Genomic DNA, 19,364 nt, shown 5'->3' with positions numbered 1-19,364 from the left:
GGAAAATTTTCAGGTAAGTCAGGTTGCTTAGAGCCCCATCCAGCCTGACCTTGAATGTTTCCAGGGATGGGGCATCCACCACCTCTCTGGGCAACTTGTTCTGGTGTTTTACCATCCTCATTATAAAAATCTTCTTCCTTTCAATAAATTTCAATCAACCTTTCTTCAGTTTAAAACCATTACCCCTTGACCTATTGCAACAAGCCCTGCTAAAAAGTCTGTCCCTGTGTTACTTGTACTACTGAAAGTACTGAAAATACCTTCTCAGATGTGGTTCTGTAAGCTCTGCACTTCTCAGCTTTTTTTCCTGTAAAAGCTGCTTGCCTTTCTTTTCTTCTGATATTTTTAAAGAACATGTTTGGGATTTAAGTTTCTCCTAAAACTATTTTTCACTTTCTTTCATTGTTTGCCCCTCTTTGAAAAGAGCTTTGAAAACCTAAGGTGGAAAATGTCAATTATTGAAATACTTGGAAAGCATTTACAGTGTTTTTCACAGTATAAAATATTCTGAGGAGTTAGCAAGCAGAAAATGTAGAGGCTTTCCTCTTACAATTCTTTGGAAGATTTAATTCTGGTAATTATAAGAATGCAAATGGTGTTTCCAGATAAACTGTGCTTGTGACTAAGCAAATTATTAGAAGTAATTTACATGATTTGGGGATCAAAACACAGAGCTCACCTTATGATATATGGTTGTGTTACTAGAGGCAAGGAATGGAGAATAGAGCTTATTCAGACAGATTTATTTTTCTAATAAGATTTGAAGAGTTTTTTCTTTCTTTTACATGTAACAAAAGAGCAGCATTTCTTCTCAAAGCTTGATTTCAGAGAAGGATTTAAAATTGCATTAGAAGTTTGTGTGGCCCTCAAAAGCATCATGGAAGAAAGATCACTCTCTTTTCTGCTTTATTTCTACATTATTGAGTTTATAGTTAATTGAATTGCTACTGTGTTGAGTGATGTTTATGCAGACTGCCTGTTTTCTGCTTTCTGAGTGGAAATTGATCATGAAAAATAGCTGCTTTATAAAAAGCATAGATATAGGCTACTGCACTGCAGAAACTTGTGTCTACATCTGTCCCTTAAGGAACACCTCATCCCTCTCTGTGCCTGGAAATGTATTGCTCTGTAGGGCTGGAAAATTGATGCCTGGTGGAAATGAGCAGCAAAAAGGGGCACAGCCTGCACTCCCCAACCCTGACCCTTTGCACATAATACAGCAATAAAACCTTGGTCACAAAAATCCTAAGGGGAGGAAGGGCAGTGAGTTTCCTGCTTGCAACTCTGCCTGTTCTGCTGTCCTGGGCAGACAAAGCCTTTCCAATGTCAGCCTGGTTCACACACAGCAGGATAATTTTTTGAATGGTTTTAGTTTTTTTGAATGGTTTTAGTGACTGACAGCAGTCTGGAGCTTCACTAGTCTCACAGTATTGCTCACAGCAATGAACACCTTGGTGGTGGCCAGTCACAGAAACAAAAGAAACACTCTCTCCCACCCTGCTGGAAGTGAAAGGAGCAGAGGGAGCAGACAGGGATGGCAAGTGTTGGCATTTCTGCCAGTCCACTGGGGTCTGCATGCCCAGGAGGCCCTTGCATCACTCTACATCCTCCTTGTACCTAGATCACAGGTCCCCAGTTGCACCCCCAGCACCTTCCTGCTGCTCCATCCCTTCAGTAGGATCCCAGCTTTCCCCTCTTATTTCCCACACTGCCAGCCCCCAGCACCAGGATCCTACACTCTCACTCCTGTTCTTCCCAATTCAGTTCAACTGTGCTGAAATATGGGACACTCTACCTCCACACTGCTTACCATCTTTCAGCCATGGTGCTGCTGGGACCTGGATTCACACAAAAAAGGAGATTCATATGGGTGCAACACCATCCAGGAGTTAAGGGAACCTGTGTATTCCCACTCCATACTGAGATCCCTCATTGCCACACCAGCACAAGGCCAAGCAACCCCATTTCCTCTTTCACCAGTTACATCCCCCATAGACATTTTTCCTCTCTAGAGACAAAGGACTCTACACAAACAGTGGGCAAGGAGACCCTAGAGGGGAGAGAACAGTGTTAAGCCTTTCATGGTGAGCCTGTGCACAGGGTCACATGCAGAAGGGCTTTTCCTGAACTCTGGCAAATACCAGTAAAGAAAATACATTAATCCACCCACTAAACACACTGGCAGTTCTGGCCCTGCTGCATGTTTGGACACTTCTGCTTGCCAGGGCAGCACTCTAATTTCTGCATGTCGCCTCCAGAAACAACCTGCATTTTGAACAGTCTTCAGTGCTGAGAGCCGAAGCTGGAGGAGACAAGGATAAGGGCACCACAGAGGGGATGCATTCAGGTGCTGGGAGGCAGCCACCAGCTCTCTACTGTGAAGTGGCTTTTACTGGCATCACCTTTTTGCTCTGACACCTGATGCTCTACAAAGTATAAACAGAAAACACATCAGGAAAATAATCAGGAAAACAGACAGAAGACTGTTACTAGGTTTACATTTTCCAGGCCTGATTTGCTGTGAATAATTGAGTTTTACTGCCACAGTAAGAGGTACTGGGATCCAGAGTGAGACCTGGTATTCTTGGCAAATGGAATTAACAGTGGCAATGATAGCATGTGGCTTGTACTGGAAGTGGGCAGACAGGGAAACCATGCTGAAAAAGTAATTTATATTTTCTGAGGGTTCTGGTCCTCAGCTGCAAATTTCAACACTGAATCCATCATTGCTGAGGCTTTTGATTAACAAAGAGCACTCTCCTGAATAGATGACTTTACTCCTCATAAAAGAAGTCTTATGGTGATGAATCAGGTTTTGTATGAGGTAGTACAGCAATGAAAAATATCCCACCTTACTTGGGAAGACTCAATCCCTACCTGCACTGGATTCTAGATGAACAAAATCCATATGCTGCACTTCTTACAGACCCAGTTCTGTTCAGTCACAATACACTTCTGTCTGCAATTGCTGCAAGTTCTGCTCAAAAAAATGGTACCTAAAATTGATTTCCATTGTGGCAGCAGCTTGGTTTCTGAAAGCAGACTGGAGAGATACACACATCACAATCCACCTCCATAATGTCACAGCTTTTAAAGCTGGTTAGACCTCATCAGATCCAAAGGTCCGTGGTCACAATCAAGGCAAACTCCTCTTCAGTACCACCCTTGGAATTTCCTGATCCCAAATGTGATGGAGGCTTTTCCAGCCACTGCATTTACTGTTCATTTTATTTATGTTTCAACATAGCATTTGTGGCAACTTCTGTTCTAATTCAGGTATTGGGAATATGGGCTATAGGAGGGATGAGTAGATTCAGCTTCATGGCAAAAATAATGAAGATTTCTTGATGCCCATGGTAGCTCTGTGTTGTACTTCAAGTGCAAGTACATCCTCCACCTGTTTTGTTTTTTCCTATAGAGATATATCTTGAAATAATAATGGAAAGCAATATCTGAGCATTGCTTCTTTCTGCTACAGTCCAAGAACTATAAGCAAATGCACCAGACTTGTTGGTCCTAACTAGCACTTTCTGTATGTCCACAATTAATGCAGTACATGTTAAAATGCTCTCAGAGTGTACAAAATCTGAATAGAGTAGCAACTTCAGAGTTTGCTCAAATGCCTTATTAGATTCTCCTTCCAAGTCCAAGTTCAGCTTTCCTTGCGTCTTTTGATAACTGTAGAGGCTGGCAAGGCTGAAAGTTTCCAAAAGTGACTACCCAGAGCTTTCAAAACCCCAACAATTAAAATCCATGACAGTTAAAATGGGCACTGTTCATCTGGACAGACTCAAGCTTATCAATCACAGAAAAGGGTCTCTTTCCCATTCCCCAGCATGAACCTCCTCCCTGGAGCCTGTGAGCCTGCCCAGCTGGGATAGGGACAGCAGGCTCCCAGGGCCCCATTCCCCTGCTACATGCTGCAGAATGCCCAGGGTATGGGGTTTATCAGCTCTCTCTTGAACATTGCCCCAGCCAACCTGAAAGGGCTGATTTTGTCATCTTTTGTCACTTTTTTCAAAGGCACACAAAGGAACGGGGGATTTGGGACTTGCTGACAGAGTCCAACTTCTCTACAGCCTCAGGAAACATGGCCTTTGCCATCTTCTCTGAGAAACACACAGTGGGTCACATTTACACACTGTAAGTTTGGTATACATCCATTTCACCAAGCATGCCAACATTATGCATTCATTTGGCCCATGAGGTCTCCTCATTCATAAAAAAAAAGTAAAAACAGAGCTCTGGCTACCCAATTGCTCTAATTATTTAAAGATGCTGGCAAGGCCCTCAGCACACATAATTCAGCCTCCCTACCTTTCTCAAAAACTAGACAAACACATCAGTGTATTTTATATAAGCCTTACAGGACATTGGTTATTTTATTTACCTCAGGCCCATTTCAATATAAGTGCTGTAAGCAGCTAAAGCCAAACAATGTTAACCCCCTAGCTGCCTTGCCATCCCAATCATACTTGTAACTTCTCTGTTCTCTCTGACTTGTTTTCTTCATGTATATATGGGGTTTTTTTTTGAATTTGCATAAGTTAAGATTTTATTTCACGGAGTTTGAGAAACATGGAAAAACTGCAGACTTTGAACTCCACTGCCACTCATTTTGAGTTAACTCTAACATGTGCAACCATGAGCAGAGCCAGCACTGCCAGGCTGTGTGTGACATCTTGGGGTGTTGCAAGATTCTGCTCTCTGATTCCTGTGGTAGTATTTGGTTGAAAAGGCTCGAGGGTAATTGCTTGAGAGCAGAAAACTTTTTCCTTTCCGTTTAAGCACCTGGATGGGATTAGATGTGACATAGGTACACGTTGTCTTGAAATCATTTAATTTGTCTGTTTTCTGTCCTTGTGTGCAGTGTCAGGGCTGCCCTACCAAGCCCACAGGGATCAGCTGAGGAGATACACTCAGCACATCTGTGTAATGATCACAAGCCAATTAGTTCAGTCTTGGGTCTTGTGTATTTCCTACTCATAACCTGGAGAGCAAATGATTTCATGGTTTTGGAAGAGTGGCCACAGCCTCATACCAGATGAGCAGTGTGCACCTTGGGTCCCACAAGTGGAACAAAGACCTGGCCTGTGAGAAACTCTCTACATTTCACTGGGGGAAAAATTTCCCACAAAGCTTAGATTTCTCTAAAAATTGTGCAGTATGTTTTATAACATACCTGAAGAGTATTTTCTTTGCCTATGCTAACAGCAGTGAGCCAGAAATTCCTCTGGAATGTTGGGGAGATGAACAATATGGGTTGGGCTGCAGCACACTCCTGCTCCACAGAATCTATACACCTGTCAACCCTTTGCACAGACCTCTTGGAAGCAATTTATGGCCTTTGAAATCACCATCCTCTGCCCTCACTTAGATTTTGACCTACTCTGTGAACACAGTAAAACCTTTCTCTCCTTTTTTCAACAAAAGTTTGACCTGTTCATGTGAATAAGTACAGAAAGGCCAGCTATGATCAAAAGATAATGGACCAAGTCAGTAATGACCTTGGACTGAATTTGAACATGGAAGTGTAAAAAGTGCAAAACTACAGCTTTCTCTGATGGTTCCCTCACAGCAGCCTCTTCTCAGATCAGGGGCCATACCAGTTGGTGAGCATCAAACACAGAACATGTGAGTTTATTTGCATTTCAGAATAGGGGAGCTTTTCCCTATGTCATTTACCTGTGAATGACTGCATGCAGAGAGAAGGAAGCATGATGAATCCTACATTTTTGTGTTGGCTGAAATATGTAAGTCCACTAGTTATGTTATTAAAAAATGTTTTTAAAAGCATTTAAAAAATTATTGAAGTCAGATTTTAATGAGGATTGGATTAAGTGCAATGAGCTTCCCTTCAGTGAAGTCAGATTTTCAGCTGCCACGACCCAGCTGTTACCCAAATCAATGTCTTTTAAACAAACACCATGTACCTTGAAAATTCTGCATGACATATGACCTCAAAATGCAGATTTATTTAAGGGCCTGTGACTAAGGTCCATTAGCAAGTGTCTAGTCTTCCAGGTTGCTGCTACCTCTGTTTGAAAGTACCAAACTTCCTTACTGAGTCTTGGCCAGATTATCTCCTCTGTCTGTGCTAACACTGCTTATATACATCATATCTCTCTTTCTGCTATTTTATCTTCCAGAATGAAGGTAATACCTGAGTAGTCACTAAATTTTCTTCAAAAACTTAAGAACCTTCTCAACTCTCTTTGATTCTCTGGTCTCAATCACTGGCTACTTCAGAGCACAGATAAGAGGTCTGCATTGTTTTGCTTTCAAGTTTTGTTTCAATGGGTCATGACAAATCCTGCTTTAAGTTACATGCAGATGAGAATACAGTACAGTGAAACTTACAAACTACTATCACAAATACTGCTAAGAGTTAGCAGAAAACTCAGGTGGAGGCCTCAGACTAGAAGCAGTGGTGGCAGACATGAGCACATACAGATACAGAACACTTGTCCATCCCCTACACAATCAAGCTCAATACCTTTTGTCTTCAGATTAGTGGCTTCCTGACTGCACAGCCATCTCTTTTGCAAACAAATCTTTCCCTGTGGCAAATCCCAGCACCAAAGTAGACCCATTCAATGTGGCCTACCTCTTGTTTCTGTTCTTTGTGTTGCCAGCTCTTGGGTGGCTGGAAAGTGCCTCTGTCAGGAAAGAGCACAGGCGATGGCACTCAGAAATGTTGTGATAAAAGGAGACAGTCAGTGCCCTCCTCAGTGTTTTGTTTTGATACTCTTCAGTTCTCCATTGCAAACGATAATGAGAGGCTGAATACCCTGAATAATAACAAACCAGATAGTTTTCTTTTTCTGCCCACTCAGTGTTTCTGCTCACAGTTCCAGGGATGCTCATTTCCAGGATGCCAGGTTAGCTCGCAGGCAGCAATGCAGCAATGTGCCACCCAGCTGGCAGCATTCTTGACCCTGAACCAGGAGTGGAGCCAGCAAGGCTGGGAGAGTAAGGTGGGTGCAGAGTGGACAGGGCTGCACCATTGCTGTGTTTCTGGAAGCAACAAAGCTCTGTTCTCACACCACTGCATTTGAGCTAAGTCCTGCCAGGACCACGCTGGCTCTTTGCCCACAGTACAATTTACCCACAAATAAGATAATTCATCCATGGAAAATGAAAAGTGGATCTATCAGCTGTTTCTTTTGTAAAACTGCCACCCTGCAGCAACAACAATGAAGCATGACCTTGGTGTAGGAGCTGCTGCTCTCGCTTTGACGCCTTGTCGACAACATTCCACATGCCAACAGCTACAATTCTCAATGAGCTGACACGGGGACCAGAAGCTGAACCTCAGGAGAGCTTTCTGCCTCTACAGTTATCCCAATCATCTGCTGTGTCTGGCTTCTCAGTTCAACACCAGTCCAGCTAGTTTGATGCAGTCCTGTTGCATTCTCTGCAGGTGCCTTTGTCACCCAGCCATGGTTTGGGTTGTCAGAAGCTCAGTCTTCAGTCCTCTCACTTGTACTGGTTTGAGACCAAGATTATCTGGTAACCCACTGACCTGAGACTGTAAAGCAATACAGGCAAATCAACATCTACATAGATTCCCATGGAATTCTGAAAATAAGCTTCTTGAATGGAAAGCAGCTAAAGACCAATGAAGGTCTGCATCCAGACATTTTTCAGTATATCTATCAGCATCTGCAGGTAAGGAGTTGTCATGGGGATTTCAGCCTCTCACCAGCACTAGGAAATTACACAGCCACTTAGCTACAGAACCCCAGTATTTAGATATTTGTCCCCTAGTACCTTTATACCTCTAAACTTGTAGTCCTATGGTCTTGGTCTTTTTGTCCCTCATTATCTGAATAATTAAACCTCACAAAGGCTTATAAAAAGGGTGATGATATTCTCAGATTGTTAACTTGAATTAATAAGAGTTGGGGGGTGGGAGGTGGTGTTTCAGGTTTTTCAGTAGACCTTCTAGGGAGAAGTGCTAGCAGGTTTGCTGTCTGAAGAGGCTTTCTGCCAGTCCACTGCATCCTGCCTTGCATGGACTTACCATGGCAGGCCAGAGCTCCTATATCAAGAGAATCAAATGAATTATGGATCAGTTGGAACTTGTTGGTAAATTTTTGATATTGTACTGTTTATTAATATGCTGAGTTTCTGCACACAGTTTCTGCAGGTACTGGAGTAGATATTTACAAGCACCAGGTAATCACTTTCCCTTTGAACTTAATGCATTTAAGGGATTGTTAAATCAGGAATTATGTGTCTTTCTAATGTATGTTTTGAAGTCAATCTTCAGTATGCTAGATTTTTTTTTAATCCATAATGATCTCAGATAAAACAGTGTATGTCCACCCATGGATGTTATCTATACACTTCTGAATACCTAGATGGAATTGCAAATTATAGTTTACATTCTAGTATCTGGAATATGATAACAGCACTTTCTTGTATAATTTCATAAATGCTATGATCTTGATAATCTAAATACATATTTCTTCTTAAAGTTGCCCAAGAATTTCAGGAGATCTCCATACAGATACTTAAAGAAATTAGTTCTCTTGTATATCTCATTTGGCCAGGTCACACTTAGCAAGTACCAGTTTATTAGCCTTTGAGACCATTTCATTAAATTCTCACATCCAGCTCCATCAGAAAGAACCCTCATGCCAAACTTCTACTTCTCTGTGCCCAGACTGGCAGAGTTATTCTGTCACTAATCCTCTGACTTCAGGGGAGCTGCTGGGGGAATACGATGCTATTCAAGTAAGTAAAGGCATCACAGTCTGTCTCTTCAAAAGATATTTTTTCTCTTTAAACCTGATCTGCATCTGACTAATCTGGTAGTTAAAATCTTTAAGGCTGTGTGGCTTACTCTCATCTACTAGTTCTAGTCATTTCACTACAGTGCTGAAATGCACGGGGAGACTGAAAAAAAAAATGAGCCACAACATCAGTTGAGTAAAGCTTCACTTCACAAAAGAGAAAAACTTGACAAATCTGACAGGCTGGTGCAAAAGGAGCATAGAAATCCCGACCAAAAATATGTGGGAGGGAACGTATATTTAAAACAGGACCGCCTAATTCAGCTGCTAAATCAGTGTAAGGAGCTCTGTACGTCTGTGTGTGCGGGAGGGAAAGACAGAGAGAGAGAGACAGAGAGGGAGAGAGGAGCAGAGGGAGGGAGGGGGGAGAGAGAGCAATGTGCCTTTCACAGAGCTCGGAGCTTGATGGGAATGTTTGATTAGCTCCTCTCTGAAAGAAAAAAGGTGTCCAGGCCTCCCTCTGCTGCCTGCCTCTCCTTCTCTAGAATAATGTTGGCTGGAGTTTGGGGTACAGAAAAGCTTGGAAAAAAACCCACTTTCATACTGTGTGGAGAAAAGGAATAAAAAGTTGCACACCTCAAGCAAGGTAATTCTGATGTTGTTTTTCTGCTATATTTATTTAGGGGGGAGAGGGGGAAGTTGTGTTTTTTGCCTGTTGCTAATAGTTAAATATTTTCACTGCTGAGAAACTGTAGGGTCATAATGTTTTATTTAGCATTCCAGCTGTATGCTTAGGATCAAAGACCTAGGAAGATGAAGACACGAATGTAGAATGAAACTGTACTTTACTTATATATGCTTCATAAAGTATTTATGAAAGCATTAAGCCCCTACTGTTAAAGTGGACACATATACTCACTGCCTGAACAGCAAGGGCTTAACTGTGTGATAAAGGATGGTGAATATAAGCCACACACCAATAGACATTTATTCAAGCCTTCTGTTCGAATAGTTTGTGATAGATAATGCAACTTGTTCCTCAGTTTAAAAACTGTTTTGGTTTCAAGCCTTTTTCACAAAGCGTTTTTGATCAATAGGAAGGTGTGTGCTGTACCATTAATAACACTACCTGGCACTGGGGAACGCTAATCTCCAAGGCACAGAATGGAAAATGGTATTGTTCCAGTGATGTGTGTTTCTGTGGTGTGAACCCTCCTGGCAATGGGTAGATACAGATGTATGAACAGTACAGTAGCCTAGACTCTATACATCCTTTTGTGCTGAGTGCTTGTTTTGGTGGTGAGGCTCCAAAAATGAATAGCATTGTCAAGCCTGCCACAGCCACTCAGCTCTCTGCAGAGAGATTAGAGTCTTGATAAGTCTCTTCAAAATGTGATTTCTCTCCAACTAGTACAAACATGAACCAAATGCCCCAAGCTAAATATCAGCTCTAGTTAGTATTTTGTTCCTAGAGTTTATGGGAACTACACCACATTCAGAGCAGAAAGCAAAATTACACATTACAGAGGCAAATCCTCCTTAGAGCACATTGTTTTTTCTCTAACCTCTCCAAAATTTAAACAAAACATCAAAACAAGAAAACACACACAAAGAAAAGTTTGTTTAGATGTCATTTAAAATACATTTTACTGAGAAAAGCCATGGAGTTGTATATGTTTATAGCTTGTGGTTTTTTTGTATACATCCTGAAGTTAAAAACATTTTTCATTTGTCTACACTCAAAGAAAATCTGTTTTTCTGTGTTACCATCCTCTTCAGACTTTACTCAGTTCATCACTTGAATGACAGTCATGGCTGTAAGACTGATCTCTTTCAGAGACACAAAGAGAACTCAAGCAAAAGTAACTCCATTACAAACAGTTTAATTTTCAAATACTAACTCAGTATCTTATATTAAACAGATTAATTTTGTTTACATGTTTTATTTAATCCTTTGAGTTGTTGGGGTTGTTCTCACTGGGATGACAAAAAAGACTTCCTGTCTTTTAGTTATTCAGGATATTAAAAGTATATTTTTAAGAAGAAACTTAAATACTATGTATACTGCGAATACTATGTTTCCACCTGTAGTAGTAATGTTGTGTTCTTAACTTGGTCTTTAATTGTTCCTACCTTAACATAAGACACTTCTTTCCCTCCTGGGATAATTACAGCACTTACCACTGACTGGTTGAACCAAGCAATTTTACTAGCTACACCTCACATTTGGAATGCAAGAAAGATACTCCACGTGGATTCTTTTTTGTCTAACAAGGATGAGATCCTACAAAAGCCTTTCCTTTAGAGGAGGCATTAACAAGGTGCTCCCTTTTTACCCAGTTACTGACTTTCACAGAAGTAGTAGGAAATTATTTACACTCCTTTTTGTCAAAATTAACTGGAGTATTTCTAAAAGAGGACTACCTGAGCCCCAGTGTGAACACAGAAGCTGAAAAACAGGCCAATTACTTCATGTGAAATGTCAGAATTATCTATTATTTCTGGCCATTGCTTCTTAGAAAACATTGTTAAAATAAACCTGAAGTTTTATGCAACAATGGTCTGCCTGAAGAATTTTGAACTTTTTCCTTTTCCCCTCTGAACCACAAATAAAACTCTAGCCAGAAACTTCATGTGACATCTACTTCTCTGGACAAGCTGTGGCAGTGCCTTAGCACCCTCCCAGTGAAGAATTTCTTCCTAATGTCTACTCTAAACCTACTCTCTTTCAGTTTAAGTGTTGATAGGTAAGTCATTTAAGGCACCTGGATGAAATGAGCAAGAAAAAGTGATAGCTCAGTTTACTACCTGCAACTATGACTGTATTCCTGAAAAAACGGTGCTGTGGCACTCGTGGACATGAACTGCCCATGAGCAGTGGGACTGGCAAGGGCAGGGCCAGAGCAGCGAGGTGTGTGCTGGTCCACTGCAATTGGCTGGGCTGGCAGTGTCTCTTCTGGGTGGGTTAGGAAAAACAAAAGTCTGGGATTTCCTGGCAGTCCTAGAGGGATGTTCTGCGCCCCCTGAAGCTCTGGATACACACCAGGACTCCTCCAGCCTGCTGCAGCATCAGCTGAGGTTTAGGTTTCTCATTCAGGGCACTGAACATATATGTGCCTCCTTCTGAAAACCTGTGCATCATACAGATCCCATTAATCTGTGTTGAAAAATAGAAACACAGAATTGCAAAACTGATGGTTTGGGGTTTGATTTTTTTGTTTTTTTAACAAAAGAAAAATAATAATCATAGCATGTATTGTACAAAAAGCCAGGGAGGATGCAGCTACAGTAGTCACAGGTCTGCCCTCCACATCTTTCTCTTGTGGAATAGATATTTAAGTCCAGAGTCGGAGCGAGAAATAGGTGCTTAACACCTACTTAGAGCACTTCAATTCCTCTTTTGAACTTGCCGGGGCACAAGGAGCCCCCTTGTCCCGGCGCTGCCTGGGGAGCCTGTGCTGGAGCTCAGCTGGAGCTGGGACAATGCAGCCCCTGTTCTGGCCCGGCTGTGGCACAGAGACTGTAATTATCTCTCTCCTAATGACCAGCCAGGCAAGATAACAGTTTTCATGCTATGTTTAGAAAACAATGTCTCACTACAAATTGACGGTTCATTCGTCTGTAAAAAGCCTCTCTAACAGTCCTAAAGCAGCTGCCACTCTTCTGCATCCCAGCTCCTTTATCTGCTGCACATTTCCCTCTTGGAAAACCTGGGTAAATGCTGCACAGCAGCACAGCTTCCCGCTGCCACACAGCAGGCTCAGAAAGGCGCAGAAATGCCCAGAAAATCTGTAGCTGTTCAGATTGTATCTCTGTTAGTAAATTGTCTGTCTGTCTTGCCAGAGCCTGCATTGCCCCTGTGAACTCTGTAAGCCCCCGGCCCAAAGGGGCTGCAGGCACCGCTGGAGAGTGACACAGGGCTGGGATAAAACTGCTTTGTGCTGACTCGTGACAATGCCCCGTGGAAAGCAAGTGATGAGAAAAAAAAAAAAAAAAAAAAAAAAAAAAAAAAAAAAAGAGAAGAAGAAGAAAAAAAAAGGACTTGTTCAGCTAAAAGAGGATCATGTACTGCTGATGAATTTTCTTCCAGCTCTGTGGCCCATAGACAAGTCAGGCTCTACTGATGTTCTGTAGGCTCCAAAGGCACCTGTGGGGCAGCTGCAGTGCCCAGCAGTGATTGCAGCTTGTGTGGGTACAGCTGCCCCTGGCAAACACCAGCAGGTGCCAGGTTTGGGCAGTCCTGGCAGAATGGCACTCAGAGGCAAGCTACTAAAGTGTTTGCTCTGGGCTCTGTAAACATTCTGCACTAACCCTGTTCTGGGGCAGCTCTACATTTAGTGGTGTCTGAGGGCTGCTGCCACATCCTCCGTAGGTGCCCTGCCAGCAGAGAACAGAGCCTCTTCCCTCTTTCTGCAGCCAGCTCACCCTGGTCTCTCTTGCCATCTTCTCTGTTCTCTTCTGCAGCAGGACATGGCTGGGTTGCCTTGGGCTGCCTTTCCTCTTTGGGCTCATTTTTCAGTGACTGAGGCCTGGAAGCAAAAACAGAAAGTGTTGATCAGAAAGAAAATTTCCCAATGGCTTGGAAGCATCAATATTTCTCATGAAAATTCATTTTGATTAAAAAAATAAAAATAACACCATCTGCAGCTTTTTCCTTCCCTTCTTAAGCAGAACACCCAAATCTATATCTCATATCCCAAACCGGAAACACATTCACGTTCAGAAGGGTATTTATAACCATCTCTGGTTCATTCAAATTATCTAGGTTTAAGCAGTTCTTAACATCAGTCTTGCTGTAGTGGCTGAACTGACTTTCTAGCAGCCATGAAATCCATCCCATCCTTGCTTTATCTCCAGAACTCTGGAGTGCATTAAGAGGTCAGTGGCACATGAAGAACACAATCTGTGTCAGTTATCCTTAATGTGCCTCATTCTACAGAACATCCCATGGACACAGATTTAAAAAAATCCACTCAGCATGCATTTGCAAACTGCTACTCAGCCTATCATCTTATAAAATATCTTTGTAAATGTGGCACATGTAACACAGCAGCCAGCAGTCCTTCAGCTGGCAGCTTGTTTCATATGAAAAAAGCACAGAATTGCCAAGTGACATTACACACGCGCCAAAATTTTCGGGAAAATTCTGAATGTTCCTGTGTAGCTTCATGCAGCCCTTTAATGTCCCCACCAGGATGATCTGGGGATTTCCAACACCTTCAGGCTTGTACACAAAACTGTGGAAATTTTTGCCTCTCAAAAATCACTCCTTTACAGGGAAGTTTGGACACGGCCATGTCTGTGCCTCTCGAGCTCCCTGCCAGGTTCCTTTAGGGACTCAGAAGGCTCCATTCTTTTTAGTTTCCCCCAAATACATCATTTACCCTTCAGCCCATAGAACAGGGGTGAGACATAGAGGAAAGCTGGCAGCAGGGCTGTGTATTCTGGCTGTGGACAGCTCCAGTGAGTCAGAGCTACAAAAGGGTAAGGACTGCCTGACTACAGGGGTATTTTCACAGCTGCCAGCCAGTAAGGATGATGGAAGTCCACCCTGCTTGCCTTGGTGGAAGCCCATCCTGCTCACCTCTTGTGCAATGCATCTTCCACACTTGAGAATTTTGCTCTTCTGGGTTTGGTTGAAGAAGTTTTAGGACATGAAGCACAGGAAGAAAGAGGCTGTCTGGAAATGAGGCTACATGGGAAGGAAAGTAGTGTCGGGATGAGAGGTTAGGAAAGTTTAGAGTAGTTCCAATGGAACAACTTGGTACAAATGTTACAAAGGCAAATACCTGCATAAGTCAGAAAACTCTACTTGCACTGTGTTTTGGAGAAAGCCTTTCCACCAAACTGCATCTTAAAAAACGTGGTAATTTGGGACAGAAAGTCAGTCTTCCATGGTCCACAACTTCTATTCTTATTGGTGAAATCTGTATGTAGAAAGAAATGCATAGGTTAGGCAACAATTAGATTTGAATAGAAGCTCTTATGGTAATCTCCTAAAGCCAAAGTTCAAAATTCCTGAGCATGGAAGTAGATTCTGCAATACTGAGGACTTCAGGCTTAGTTTGTTTTCAAAACAAAAGACCACAAATTACAAGATCCTGTTTCCGGTCCCTGTGGTTTCCCTTTTTGATCCTGGTTTCTCAGAAACAGAATCCTGTGATTCGTCTCTACGCAAAACCATATTCTAATATGCAAAATTAGTAAAACAGTGCTACATTTCTCAGCAATTTCTGGCTGCACCTACACTGTCACAGCATCCAGGACTGGTGTCTAAAGGCCTCTTTCTCTGCCACCATGTTTTCTAGCTCTTCATTTCCCTTCCAGGGCATTCAGATACTGGGGAATTTTGGAAGCTTAGCTACTCCTCATGCTGTCCACATGACCCATATGTTAGAGAGACCTCTCCTGCCAGTTGCCAAGGGCTGCCAACACACTTGCCATAAGGCTGCACAGCTTGGCCCTGCTGTGTCCTGTCTCTCACCAGCATCTCCACCAACAGTCTTCAGGAAACCAGCACTACCCATAACAGCCTCATTTACAATGCTGGCACTCATTCTAATCCACAGATCACTTTCCTCCCAAAAGCAGCTTGGAGCCCCAAGACATCCTCTTCAGCCATTAAAATATGGAAATGCTACTCACAGGTCCATGGTTTTCAAACTGTTCCCCAGAACAGCCTGGTCAGATGAGAGACATCAGCCTGAGAGCCCCTGTTGGGCTGCAGGTGGGCTGCAACCAGCACCAGCTGGGAGGGATACAGCTGAACAGCCTGCAGCAAAGCCAAAGCAGCAGTGACCACTGGCTGGGGAGGGTCATGGGCAGGGCAGGGAGCAGGGTGGCCATGCAGAACATCCTGGGATGGCCTGGGATGTGGGGTTGGGCATCCTGGCCCTCAGCAGCTGACTCAAAGAAGACCAGCAATTTGGAGGTCCCAACAAAGCAGCAGAAGAAGATGACTCAGGAGCAGAAGGTGTTTTGGGGCTGTTTTCTGATTTGCCTTTGGTAGCAACATCCCTTGCAGCACAGGTTAGTCTTTTCTAAACTAACAATATCAGAAAGATATTTGACAGAGAAGGCTTGGAGAAAATATTTCCAAATAGAAGTAATGCTTCCTGAATTGCTGAAGAAATTTTGTAAAAGATGCTTCCTTGATCAAGCTGTCGTTACTAGACACAAATGAATTTCACAGCTTCCTGCCTTACTTCAAACAAGTGCCACATGCCAGAGTAATACCAGATTAATTTTTTTTTTAATTACAAACATTTTCTGAATCCTTATCCAACCAGTCCATGACTTTCTTATAGGACATCACTAATAACAAACTGTAGGAGATACTGGATTGATAAAAGTTTTCTGTGAGTTGTTGTAGAAATTTACTAGCATGCTTAAGGGATGAGTTTTGCTTTTGATCTATATAGATATCTATATATATCTAGATAGATATATATATATCTCTATATATATGGATACATATATATATATATAATATAGAGAGAGGTATATCTCTATCTAGATATTATATATCTAGATATCTAGGTTTATAATTCACTTTTGTAGTAAAGGGTTATATATAGCTTTAAGCAGAGAGTAAATATCCTAAAGTTTCTCTAAATTTCTGCTTCTAAGTTTCTACCTTAAAAAAGATGTTGTTTTGTTTGAACATGCAACAGAAATTCCATCCCCAGGGTTATGTGTAGTTTTTTCAGTGCCTTTAACAGAAATTCTTTGCTTTCAGACTAAATATGCACCTTCAGGGGAATTCTGACACACAACACTAGTTCTTAGTTTGCAGGCAGCACAATAGCAAGGTTACTCAGTGCTCTTTATTGTGCATCCAATCTGAGAAACCATGTATTGCACTTAAAAGTCACTTAGACTTGTTTAAACCATTTGTTGGAAATAGCAAATGGCACATTTTCTAAAAAAAAATAAAAAAAGAAAGAAAGAAATGTGGCCACAAATCTCTCCCTCCGGCACTGCTGAATTTCAAGTACTTTCCTCTGCCCTCTAGTTCTTGCAAAAATAGGAGTGACAGAGATCAATGGCACCTAGTTGGGGTCTGAATGATGGTAAGCAGAAGTCAAATTAGAAAAGTAGAAGTTTGCCTGAGAGTGAGGGGGTAGATACATGAGCAGACAAAAACCATGGTGGGGAGAACAGAGGGAGGAAGTTTTATGGGCAGAGATTCACAGGTTTGAGCTAAGATCAATTCCCAATGAGGCATGAAAGCCATGCATCAAAATGAAAAATTAATGCATAATACATTAGCAGAAACCAGGAAAGTACAGTGTAATGGCCCCCAACGAAATCATCATCCAGATAGCCTAAATTATATTTTCTCTGTGGGTGGGTGACATATTCTAAATGTATCTCTTCCTTTGCTGGAAGGGGCAGGTCAGACCAACATAATTGATGGTTTCTTGCTGAGACAGATGAAAATGTATAATCATTGCAGTTTTATTTAAGCTCTGAGAAAGGTCTGGCAAGTTAAATCACACTGTAGTTTAAATAAATTACTTTCTTCTGAATGAGCTCTGTGGAAAGTAGAGAGGTCATCATCACTGTTACTCCAACCTTAAGTTTTAATTTCAGTGCATTGCATGAGCACAAAATGAGTAGCACAGGGCTGCTTGTATGTTTCTATTTGTCTCTAAATTTCTGGGTATATCATCTCTTCATTATACCTACCTGAATGAGAGCTATTTTGAACTAAATTCCTCTTGCCAACCTACATATAAACATTTGTTCAATCACCTAGGGAAAACAACTTCTCCTGTGCCCAAAGTGCAACTTAGGTAGAATTCAGACCTCTGAATCCACCCATACCTCACTTCAATGACTGGAGAATGACTGGAGACTTGATGTGGGACTCACATGGCCATGGAAAGCACCTGGCAAACAGGCTGTGGCTACTGTGGCTTGGAGGGAAAGGAGCATGGGAATGCAAAGACTCTTCAAGGGAAAAGCTCAAGCTGTCCCCAGGCCCAGAGATTCCTTTGATAGTGATCCCCTTGTAGGTTTTACTAAACACACAACTGCTGAATGTGTGACACACAATAATTCTTACAACCCTTCCACCACAGGGGAAAGACCTGCAGCCACAGGAGCCTGGGTTTCCTTGTCAGCTTTCTGAGACACTGGTAATTAAGCAGAGTGTGCTACAGTGCTCTGGAGCTCTGCTCTGCTTCCAAGAAGCATTTTTTGGTTCTTTCATATAGGAAGGAAAATGGGTGAGCATTCACTCATCTTTTTTTATAGCAGTAGGTGATGAAGCCTATGATGTTTTTAAATTCCTGGATGCTTATATTCTGTTTCAGACCACACAAAAAGTACAGTCTGTCCTCCTATGCAGACAAGCTGGTCTCACAAAATAGCAGCTAGGATCTTACATTTTGTGACTGGGCCTGGCATTCCTACAGGTCAGCCTAAGCCTCTGAAATGAACTACAGCTATCAATCAACATTTCTGTCTCAGCAAAACTCAGTACCTCCAGTTTTTCAGAAAACAGCCACTTAAATCCCTTTTTTTTTTTTTTTTATGTACAGACTTTCAGAGCAATGCAGTGCACTGAGGGTATGTAACTTCATCCCTCTGACAAGAAATGAGTGAAACTAAATCATGTGTGGCAAGTGCTAGTCATATTACCTAGTGTGATCCAAAATGAACAGTTCTTGCACTGTCAAGCAAGGTACAATACCATGGGTACAGAGTATGAGCATGAAACAAATAAAGGGTTAAAAAATAACAAAAAATAATTTATTTTTTTTAAAGAGAAAACAAAAAAAATCTGTAATGTTTTCCTCTAGGAGACTATGATCAGCTCTTGTTTATCCAAACCAATTTACTCACACCTACACCAAGCCCACTTGATTTTCCCATAAAGGGCACATATTTAACTCAACCCACAGTGCTTAGAGATCATGCTGTTAACTCCATGCTACTTGCTCAAACAGCTTTCAGACAAAGTCCACTTCTGTTTTTCTTTATGGCGCCAGTGTTGCTGAGATATTAGAAGCCCTTGAAAAGGGGAACAATAACACACACTATTGTAGTACAAAGAGAGTATACAAATTAATTTTTGTGGCACAGGAGATTACAGGAGATAAACTGCTTACTCCTGCAGAGGCAAAGCACATGGCACCAGCAAAGAATTTCAGCTTGCACGTGGAACGGACAGCAGTGCCTGACACCAAAAATCAAGGACTTAAAATCTTCACTTCCTCCAGAAAATGTTACAGTTTGCCATACAGTGACAGTTTATGTGCATTTAAACCATCTGTTTGTTTGTAGCATGTAGCAGCTCTCTCAGATCTTTATGAAAGTCAAGTTGCTAATAAAAGGTCAGTATAAAAATCTTCCTTTATACTCAGAAAGAATAGTTTGCTAATTCTGTCTCTTCACTAACATTCAAGAGTTTTCAAGTGTTTATGGTCAGGAAAAAGTAATCAACATTCTTTCAAATAGGACTTTGATTTTTTTAAAAGGTAAAATATCAGTGGCACTGGAAAATACTGAAGGAGCTACTTCTTACTACATTTGTACTTAGCAGGAATTGAAGCACATGTTAATGTAATGCATATACTTAATAGCTTTTCTGGCATAAAGGTAACTTCTGTTATG

The 19,364-nt window shown here is 41.8% G+C and overlaps 1 protein-coding gene across 1 annotated transcript in view; it reads left to right on the top strand.

The window, feature by feature from the left end:
- The first annotated feature begins 9,315 nt into the window (after positions 1-9,315).
- The window catches only part of VIT (vitrin), a 52,911-nt gene continuing 42,862 nt past the window's right edge, over positions 9,316-19,364 (top strand). Inside the window, exon 1 of the mRNA XM_056488634.1 lies at positions 9,316-9,387. The gene's annotated coding sequence lies outside the window, so the exon portion shown is untranslated. The remainder of the gene's footprint in view (positions 9,388-19,364) is intronic.

Source organism: Oenanthe melanoleuca, chromosome 3 (genome assembly GCF_029582105.1).
Source record: "Oenanthe melanoleuca isolate GR-GAL-2019-014 chromosome 3, OMel1.0, whole genome shotgun sequence".
NCBI lineage: Eukaryota > Metazoa > Chordata > Aves > Passeriformes > Muscicapidae > Oenanthe > Oenanthe melanoleuca.
This window is presented reverse-complemented; position numbering and strand designations above follow the sequence as displayed.